This window comes from Prionailurus bengalensis, chromosome B4 (assembly GCF_016509475.1).
Source record: "Prionailurus bengalensis isolate Pbe53 chromosome B4, Fcat_Pben_1.1_paternal_pri, whole genome shotgun sequence".
NCBI classification, from domain to species: domain Eukaryota; kingdom Metazoa; phylum Chordata; class Mammalia; order Carnivora; family Felidae; genus Prionailurus; species Prionailurus bengalensis.
Window position 1 is genome coordinate 88,812,640 of NC_057358.1, and position 9,048 is coordinate 88,821,687.

Here is a 9,048-nt window from a genome sequence, read left to right on the forward strand (position 1 = left end):
CGTTGGGTTCTGTGTGACAGCTTGGATCCTGGAGCCTACTTTGAATTCTGTGTCTCCTTCTCTCCCTGCCCCTCCTCCGCTCACATTCTGTCTCTCTCTCTCAAAAATAAACATTTAAAAATTTTTTTTAAATAATAAAAATAAAAACATAAGCAGGGATCATACTTTTAGTTTAATTACCAAATAACGACTTGAAACTTTTTTTTTCAACGTTTATTTATTTTTGGGACAGAGAGAGACAGAGCATGAATGGGGGAGGGGCAGAGAGAGAGGGAGACACAGAATCGGAAACAGCCTCCAGGCTCTGAGCCATCAGCCCAGAGCCTGACGCGGGGCTCGAACTCACAGACCGCGAGATCGTGACCTGGCTGAAGTCGGACGCTTAACCGACTGCGCCACCCAGGCGCCCCCCCTTGAAACTTTTCAAATGATTTGATTTTCTGCTTAAGTAAAGATGTGCGTACATTTAAAACATAATTGACTAACCCCAAACAGGAAAACTGACAGGTTTGTTTTGCTTTTGTTTGGAAAACATCTAATTTCATATAATGTCTTTTACAAAGCTATGTTTAAAATACCACAAAATACAAATCAAAACCACACTGAGACACCACCTCACACTGGTCAGAGTGGCTAAAATGAATAAATCAGGAGACTATAGATGCTAGAGAGGATGTGGAGAAACGGGAACCCTCTTGCACTGTTGGTGGGAATGCAAACTGGTGCAGCTACTCTGGAAAACAGTGTGGAGGTTCCTCAAAAAATTAAAAATAGATCTACCCTATGACCCAGCAATAGCACTGCTAGGAATTTACCCAAGGGATACAGGAGTGCTGATGCATAGGGGCACTTGTACCCCAATGTTTATAGCCGCACTTTCAACAAGAGCCAAATTATGGAAAGAGCCTAAAGGTCCATCAACTGATGAATGGATAAAGAAGATATGATTTATATACACAATGGAATACTACTTGGCAATGAGAAAGAATGAAATATGGCCATTTGTAGCAACGTGGATGGAACTGGAGAGTGTTATGCTAAGTGAAATAAGTCAGGCAGAGAAAGACAGATACCCTATGTTTTCACTCTTATGTGGATCCTGAGAAACTTAACAGAAGACCATGGGGGAGGGGAGGGGGGGAAAAAGTTATAGAGGGAGGGAGACAAATCATAAGAGACTCTTAAAAACTGAGAACAAACTGAGGGTTGATGGAGGGTGGGAGGGAGGTGACGGTGGGTGATGGGCATTGAGGAGGGCACCTTTTGGGATGAGCACTGGGTGTTGTATGGAAACCAATTTGACAATAAATTTCATACTAAAAAAAATGGAAGTAGTGACACATGCCTATTTGAATGAATCTCAAAATAATTATGTGGAATGAAAAATGCATAGAAAAAATATACACTTATTACACACATTTGTAATAAATAATATACTTATTTATTACTCTAATAGTGGTCTTAAAAAACCAATGGGACAGAGGAAGGGGAAGGGATGCAAGAAAGAAAATGGACGCTGCTGATTATTGTGTTCAGATTAGCATGAGAAGCGGAGAGAACAAAAGCAACTGAGAAAAAGTAGTCGAGTTAGCTCCGTTGCAGATTGCTGTCCTTTCTTGGTGTTTTTCTAAGTCCTCTTTGCATTTCATTCCTTGCTATCTCTGTAAGGATTCTTTTCTGAGTCTAGCATGACTTACTCCAAACAATCTCTCTACTTAGAACTCACACAATTTGTCATCAGGGACCTTGTACTTATGACCCAGTGTTGAATGTTTGTTGTATTCATGAGCATGTATGTCATCTGCTTTACCAGAGTGCAAGCTGCCAGAGGGAAATGTCTGAGTCTGAGTCCCTCTTCCACACCCCAGAATTTAGCACATTGCCTGCCCCTCCATAGGCTTCTAGTGGATGTTCTTAAATCCTAGTCTGGGCTGTGTAATGGGGTTCCCTATTTGGTGAGTATTTGATGATCAGCAAATATGCCACATTTGCCAGATGATCCCTCTTTCCATTACATGGGGGAGCACTCCGGGGCAGTCTAATGTGCCTATAGAATAGCATTTTGAACCTTGAACGCCCTTCCACAGCACATCACAAAATCATTTCCATGCTGGTTTTGCTAGAGCTGGGGATCCGAAATTTCCTGGTTTGGGTACTTTCCCAACCTTGATGCTTGGAAGCCATTGGCATGCGGTTTCAAATTTAAATAACATTGTTTTTCCTTTGATTCATGGCTTCCATAAACAGTGTTAAATATAGAATTATAAATGCGAATCAGTTATGTATGCTTCAGGGCTTCCCCTTCAATAACTACATTGCTATTTGACTGCCTTGCTGGAAGCCACATATTAACCACGTATTAGCCTTCTATCACTGAGAAAGTTACCTTCCCCCCACATTGTTACTGATGTAATGTTGCTCTCAGATGTTGGCAGACTCAACCTCACCGCATTTAAAGATTAATAATAACATCATCTGGCTACATATTTATTATTGTCTTGAAAATCTTAATTGGGATGTTTCTTTGTATCAGGCTTCTTTGTAATGTAATTTTGTCACAAACTTTACTATGCTTAAGATGAAAAACTCTTCTTTTGCTATGTATTTATAAGTGGCAAGATAAAGTGCAGCCCACTTTGTGAATGGCAGTTTTAGAAAAAAAATGTCAAAGGGTTTGCATTTAGAAACTTAATGATATTTTTCAAGGCATAACTAAACATATACATACACTGTACAACCAGAAAAAAATCAGTTCATTCTGTAGGTAGAAAAATCTTATAAACTAGTTTAAAGGTAATTTTCCTACTCTCATCCCTCTAAAAAACATACACTCAAGTTCGTCCTCTGACGGTTAAATTCTACAGTGAACTGAGAACCGATCATTGGACACATTTGCAAACTCTTCTTAAACATATTGAATAAATACTAGGCCAAGTAAGATAGTAATAAGTCTGAATACATTAAAATATTTAAAGGAAAAATATCTCACTCGGAAGAGAGCTAGGATAACAATGGAATCAAGAAAAATGTCATAAAAAGGGCACGGGCAGTGCCTACCCAAGCATTTTTCAGGGAATGAGTTATGCTGACCCAACAATAAAGTCTGTCCATATCCTTTTATTCATTCAGTCGAAATAATTTGTTGAATACCTACTATGTTGCAGGCTCTCTTCAGGTTCTGCAAATGCAACACTGGGAAAAAAATATATACACACACAAAAACCAGACTCTAAACTGTGGCTTCACAGGGCTTGCATTCTAATGGGAACATGAAAACTAATTTTTCCAAACGGTTCCCCAGTTTCTGAACCCAAGGCCACCATACAATCTCCTATGTTTAAAACTGATTTCAATGTAGTTTATCCAGGAGAAAGTAAGCTCCAACTAGATTATCCAGATATCCTTGTTAGCTTTAGTTCTCATTGTAGTAGCTACTACTTTCCGAGCTAATAGTGAGCTGATCCCAATCCTGGTCTAACTGATCTCTAAGCCCATTAACTATATACTATTCAACAACCTAATGAATGGTAACGATCACATCTCTATAGCAGTGGTTTTTAGGGAAGTAAGGTGTTGAGAGTTTTTGTAAGAATCATTTAGAAAACTTATTTTCTGAAATACCTGCATCCTCTGCTCTTTCCTCCTCCATGATCTTCTCTAGCAGGGTGGTAGTTCATTAGAAATGTAGACTCTTCTTCTTGCAGTCTGCAGATAGACTTCCATTTTTCGAAAGGAGTTCCTATATGTTGGACACTGGTTGGGCACTCGATATAATCATGATCATACTTATACAGAAACTAGTATGTGCCAGGAACACTATTCTAAGCACTTTGCACGTATTGATTGGTTTAACCTTGAAACAACTTGGTGAGATAGGAGCTATTATTATTTACTCTTCCTGGTTGAATAAACTGAGCCTTAAAATTTTTAGGTGATTTATCCAAGATCACATACCTAAGTAGGAGAGGCAGGATTTGAACTCAAACAAGTCTGGCTCTAGGGTTCTTGCTCTCTGTCACTAGCGTCCCTGCCTCTTATTATTGTGTCATTTCATGTAATCCTCTAGTTCTGTAAAATTAGCCATCATTATCTCCATATCACAGATAGGGAAATGGAAACTCAGACAGAAAACCTTTTCTAATGTAATTCTAACAAGTTATGGAGATGGGATTTGAACCCAGTTAAGTTTTCGTCCAAAGGATGTATTTAGCATTCTTGCTTTTCTATCAGTCTCACGTGAATTAGGTCAGTATGTCAACTCTTGCCAGTCAAATAAACTCTGGGTACTGATAAGATTAAGTCTGTGGACTTGCAAGGCTGTGCATTATATGGAATTTGTACTAGTAACTTGGAGCATTGAAGGCATCCTCAAATCAACTTTGTAAATTTCAACTTGTTATTGTTGTTACAGGTGGGTATTATTAACAGTGATATTTTAAAAGATATACATATTTTTAACTGTGTATTCCTTATAGCTAAATAGTAAACTCTCATGTTTTTCGAAGGCTGGAAAAGTGCTTGACTATAACTTTTAAATGTTAAATGTTCTTAAATTTTACAACATGAAGCAAAATTGAAAGATTTAGTATTCTAGGGGCGACTGGGTGGCTCAGTCAGTTAAGCGCCTGACTCTTGATTTCCATTCAGGTCATGATCTCACGGTTCATAAGTTCGAGCCTTATGTTGGTGGCACAGAACCTGCTTAGGATTTTTTCAGTCCCTCTCTCTCTGCTCCTCTCCCTCCCCAAATAAATAAATAAACATTTAAAAAAAAGATTTAGTGTTCTAGCCATCATAAGGTAATTGCTCAAGATTGCTCCCTGTAATAAACAACTAGAAACCTGGACAAAACACCAGAAACAACTATTTCTGGACATGGGACAATAGGCAATGTAGACCTGTGATCCAGAAGAGAAGGGGGGAAGCAAATGAGGTGAGGCTTACCACTGTCCAGGCTTTCTGCTTGGAAGTAATTGGTGGATTGTGTTGCAGGGGCAAGAAATGAAAACAGAGTCTAGAAGTTATTTGAGGAGAGATTGGAGAATATCCTGGAGAAGCCAAGGTGGCTAGGATTTGTGGGGGGAGTACCCAAAAGGAGAAAAATACGTAGAAAAAGACAGTTACAGCAATCTGTATATGGGCCACCTTGAGCCTCTGGTTGGAAATAGTCTGCATACATGTGAGGGAACTCTGTTGCCTTGAGTAAGAACACTTTCAGGGAAAAAACTAATACCAGGGAGCTGTAGGCTAAACAGTTGTCAGGTTAACACCAGGCAAGAATCATTCAAGTTTCCCTCCCAACCATAGTGGAGAAACATTTTGAATCAGTATGATTACAATACACTGGCAATGACCACTTTTACAACAGTATGTGAAAACATGAAATACTGAAGGATAAACTCATCAAAATATATGTAAAACTGTGTGCAATGAAGACTATAAACACTGCTGAGAGAAATTAAAGTACACCCAAATAAACAGACAATTGTTCATGAATTGTAAGACTCAATTTTGCTAAAATGTCAGTTCTCCCCAAATTGAGTTTAATCTATAAATTCAATACAATCCCAAAGAAAATTCCATCAAGAATTATTTGTAATCATTGGAAAGTTGGTTCTAAAATGTTTATGGAAAGTAAGGATATAGAATTGTCAAAACAATTTTGTAAAAGATATCAAAGTTGGTGGAGTTATACTACCTGATTTTGAGGCTTACTGTAAAGCTACAATAAACAAAATTGTGTGGTATTTGGCATGAAAGTTGATACATCAATCAAGGGAACAGAATAGAATAGCCAAAAATAGATCGACAGATATATGGTTAAACGATTTGTGACAAAAATGCCAAGTCAACTTTATGAGGAAATAATAATTTTTTAAAGGTAACGGTAACAACTGGATCCAATAAAGAAAAAAAAGTTCTTATCTGACATCATACCCCAAAATTAACTGAAAGTGAATCATAGACCTAAGTATAAAAGCTAAAACTATAAAACTGTTAGAAAGACAAATACAAGAAAATTTTGTGACCTCACTGTTGGCAAAACTTTTTACAGGGAAAACAAAAAGCATAAACCTAAAAGAAAAATAAATTGATATATTTCACTCACACAGCCCTCTACCCCAAAACCAACAACTTCTGCCCTTTGTTCAAAAGAAACCACTAAGAAAATAAGAGTAAGTCCCTGGAAAAAATATTCACAATTCATGTAACTTGTAAAGAACTTGTATCTAGAACACATAAAGAAAATTTACAACTCAATAACAAGAATACAAATAATGCAATTTAAAAATTAAAAGCTTTCAATCGAAATGATGCAAAACATATTCTGAAGGGCCAATAATCACATGGAAAGATGCACAATATCACGAGCCATTTGGCAGATGCAAATTAAAACCACAGTGACAGATCACTCCTCCCACTAGAATGGTTAAAATTAACACTATAGACAATACCAAGAATGTAGAGCAACTGGAATGCTCATACTTTGCTGGTAGGAATGAAAAATGCTACAGGCACTTTGAGAAACACTTTAGTCATTTCTTACAAAATCAAACATGTCCTTCCTCACCATATAGACAATAGGAAATAGAAATTCCATTCGTAGGTAGTTATCCAAATGAAATGAAAACTTATGTCCACACACACACAAACTCACACATAAATGTTCATTTCAGCTTTATGATGAATAGCATAGCCCCAAATTTGAAATACCCCAAAGGTCCATCAACAGGTTAATGGATAACTAAATTATAGCGTATCTCAAAAATACATAGAAAGAAAAAGTTTCAAAAACATTATGCCGAACAACAACAACAAAAGACACAAAATAATAAATACTGTATTACTCCACTTATATGAAATTCTCAAAAAATAAATCTAAAATATTTTCATTAAAAGTGGATTCGTAGGGGGGCCTGGGTGGCTCAGTCGATTAAGTGGCCATCTCTTGGTTTCAGCTCAGGTGATGATCTCACAGTTCATGAGTTCAAGCCCCACTTTGGGCACCACACTGACAGTACAGAACCTGCTTGAGATTTGAGATCCGCCCCCCTCTCTCTCTCTGACCCTCCCCGACGGGCAAACACACACACACATGCTCTCTCTCTCTCTCAAAATAAATACGTGAACTTAAAAAAAAGTGATTAGTAGAAACTGGGACTGGAGATGGGAAGAGGATTGAAATGTTCCGTCTCCTTTATTTATTCCTTTATTTTTTTATTTGTTTATTTTTAGTGCTTACAATTTTTTTTTTCTTTCCAGGATTTTATTTAAATTCAGGTTAGTTAACATATAGTGTAGTGCTGGTTTCAGGGGTAGAATTTAGTGATTTATCACTTACATATAACACCCAATGCTCATCCCAACAAGTTCCCCCCTTCACGCCCATCACCCATTTAGCCCATCCCCACACCCAAAACCCCTCCAGCAAACCTCAGTTTGTTCTCTTATGGTTTGCTTCCCTTTCTGTTTTTATCTTATTTTTCCTTCCCCTCCCCTATGTTGATCTGTTTTGTTTCTTAAATTTCACATATGAGTGAATCATATGGTGTTTGTGTTTGCTTGGAAATTTTTCAAGAGGGCAGGCATTTACAAAGCCACTGTTCTGTCTAGTGAGAAGTGGGTTCATAAGTGAATGAAAGTGACTCTGCTTCCAATAACAAATTGTTTGCTTTAATTTTCTCACACTTTTCACAAGCCAAGCTTACCCTTCCACTTTCTATTAGGGCTTTTCCTTACCAGCTCCTACCCTTATAATTTCCTAGCTTCTTCCTGGGGAAAATATTTACCACTGAGGAAGACTGATTCATCTGACAATCCAGTTAGGTTTCCCTCTGTTTATTGTTTTTCTGTATGCTCCTTGGATCTGGTTTTTTGCATGCTTGCTTTTTTTTTTTTTTTTTTTTTTTTTTTTTCCCTTAGGTTAGACTTAAACTGAAAGGAGGCAATTGGACTGTGCTCTTCCTAAAACCTTCTGACTACACATTAGATCTGGGTGAGCAAACAATAGCTCTGGGGCCAGATAAGATTTCAAAACAGACCTACCAACTGTTTTACAAGTAAAGTTTTACTGAAACACAGCCATACCTGTCTGTTTACATATCGTCTATGTCTGTTTTCACACTACAGAGCTGAGCAATTGCCACTGACACCACATGGCCTCAAAGCCTAAAGAAATGTCCTGTCATTGAGTTTTGCCAAACTCATAAAAGTGTACCGTCAAAATGTATTTCTTCTGTGAGTTTGACTGTTTTAGATTTGGCCTGTAAGTGGTACCATGTATTATTTGGCCTTTTGTATCAGGCTTATTTCACTTAGTATAATGTCTTTCAGCTTCATCCATGGTGTTGCAAATGGCAGGATTTCCTTTTTTAAGGCTGAAAATTATTCCATTGTATGCATATTCCACTCTATGTATATACCCATAATTTCCTTATCCATTCATCCATCAGTGGATGTTTCCATCCCTTCCGTGTCTTGGCTATTGTGAGTAATGATACAGTGAACATGGGAGTGCTAATTTCTCTTCAAGATCCTGATATCAGTTCCTTTGGATGTACAGTAAAACCTTGGATTGTGAGTAACTTGTTCTGTGAGTGTTCTGAAAGATAAGCAAGCATTTCTAATAAATTTAACTTGATAAACAAGTGACATCTTGCCATACAAGTAGTGCGTGACGCCGAACATCACATGATCACAACTGAGCCAATGGTTCTTCTCTCTCTGTCTTGCTGCGGGATTCTGTGTGATCGTCCCTGTGCTGGGATGCTCCATCTCAGGCTGTGGTGTTTGGCAGAAATCAATGTTTTTTCAGAATGTTGGAAGGTGCCCACGACTGGCGCTAGTGTATTTTTTGTCGCTTCAAAGCACCTTTGTTTTTCCATACAAGAGCAAGCTTAGAAATGCTTCGCTTCTTTCTAGATCAGGCTGCCTGCATATATAGACCCTTTCCTCTGCTGCCTTATTGCCAGTTACATTAAATACAGTATAGGAGAAGAGTTTATTAATACAGTAGTAGTCAACATCCGTGTGATCGTATACAACGGC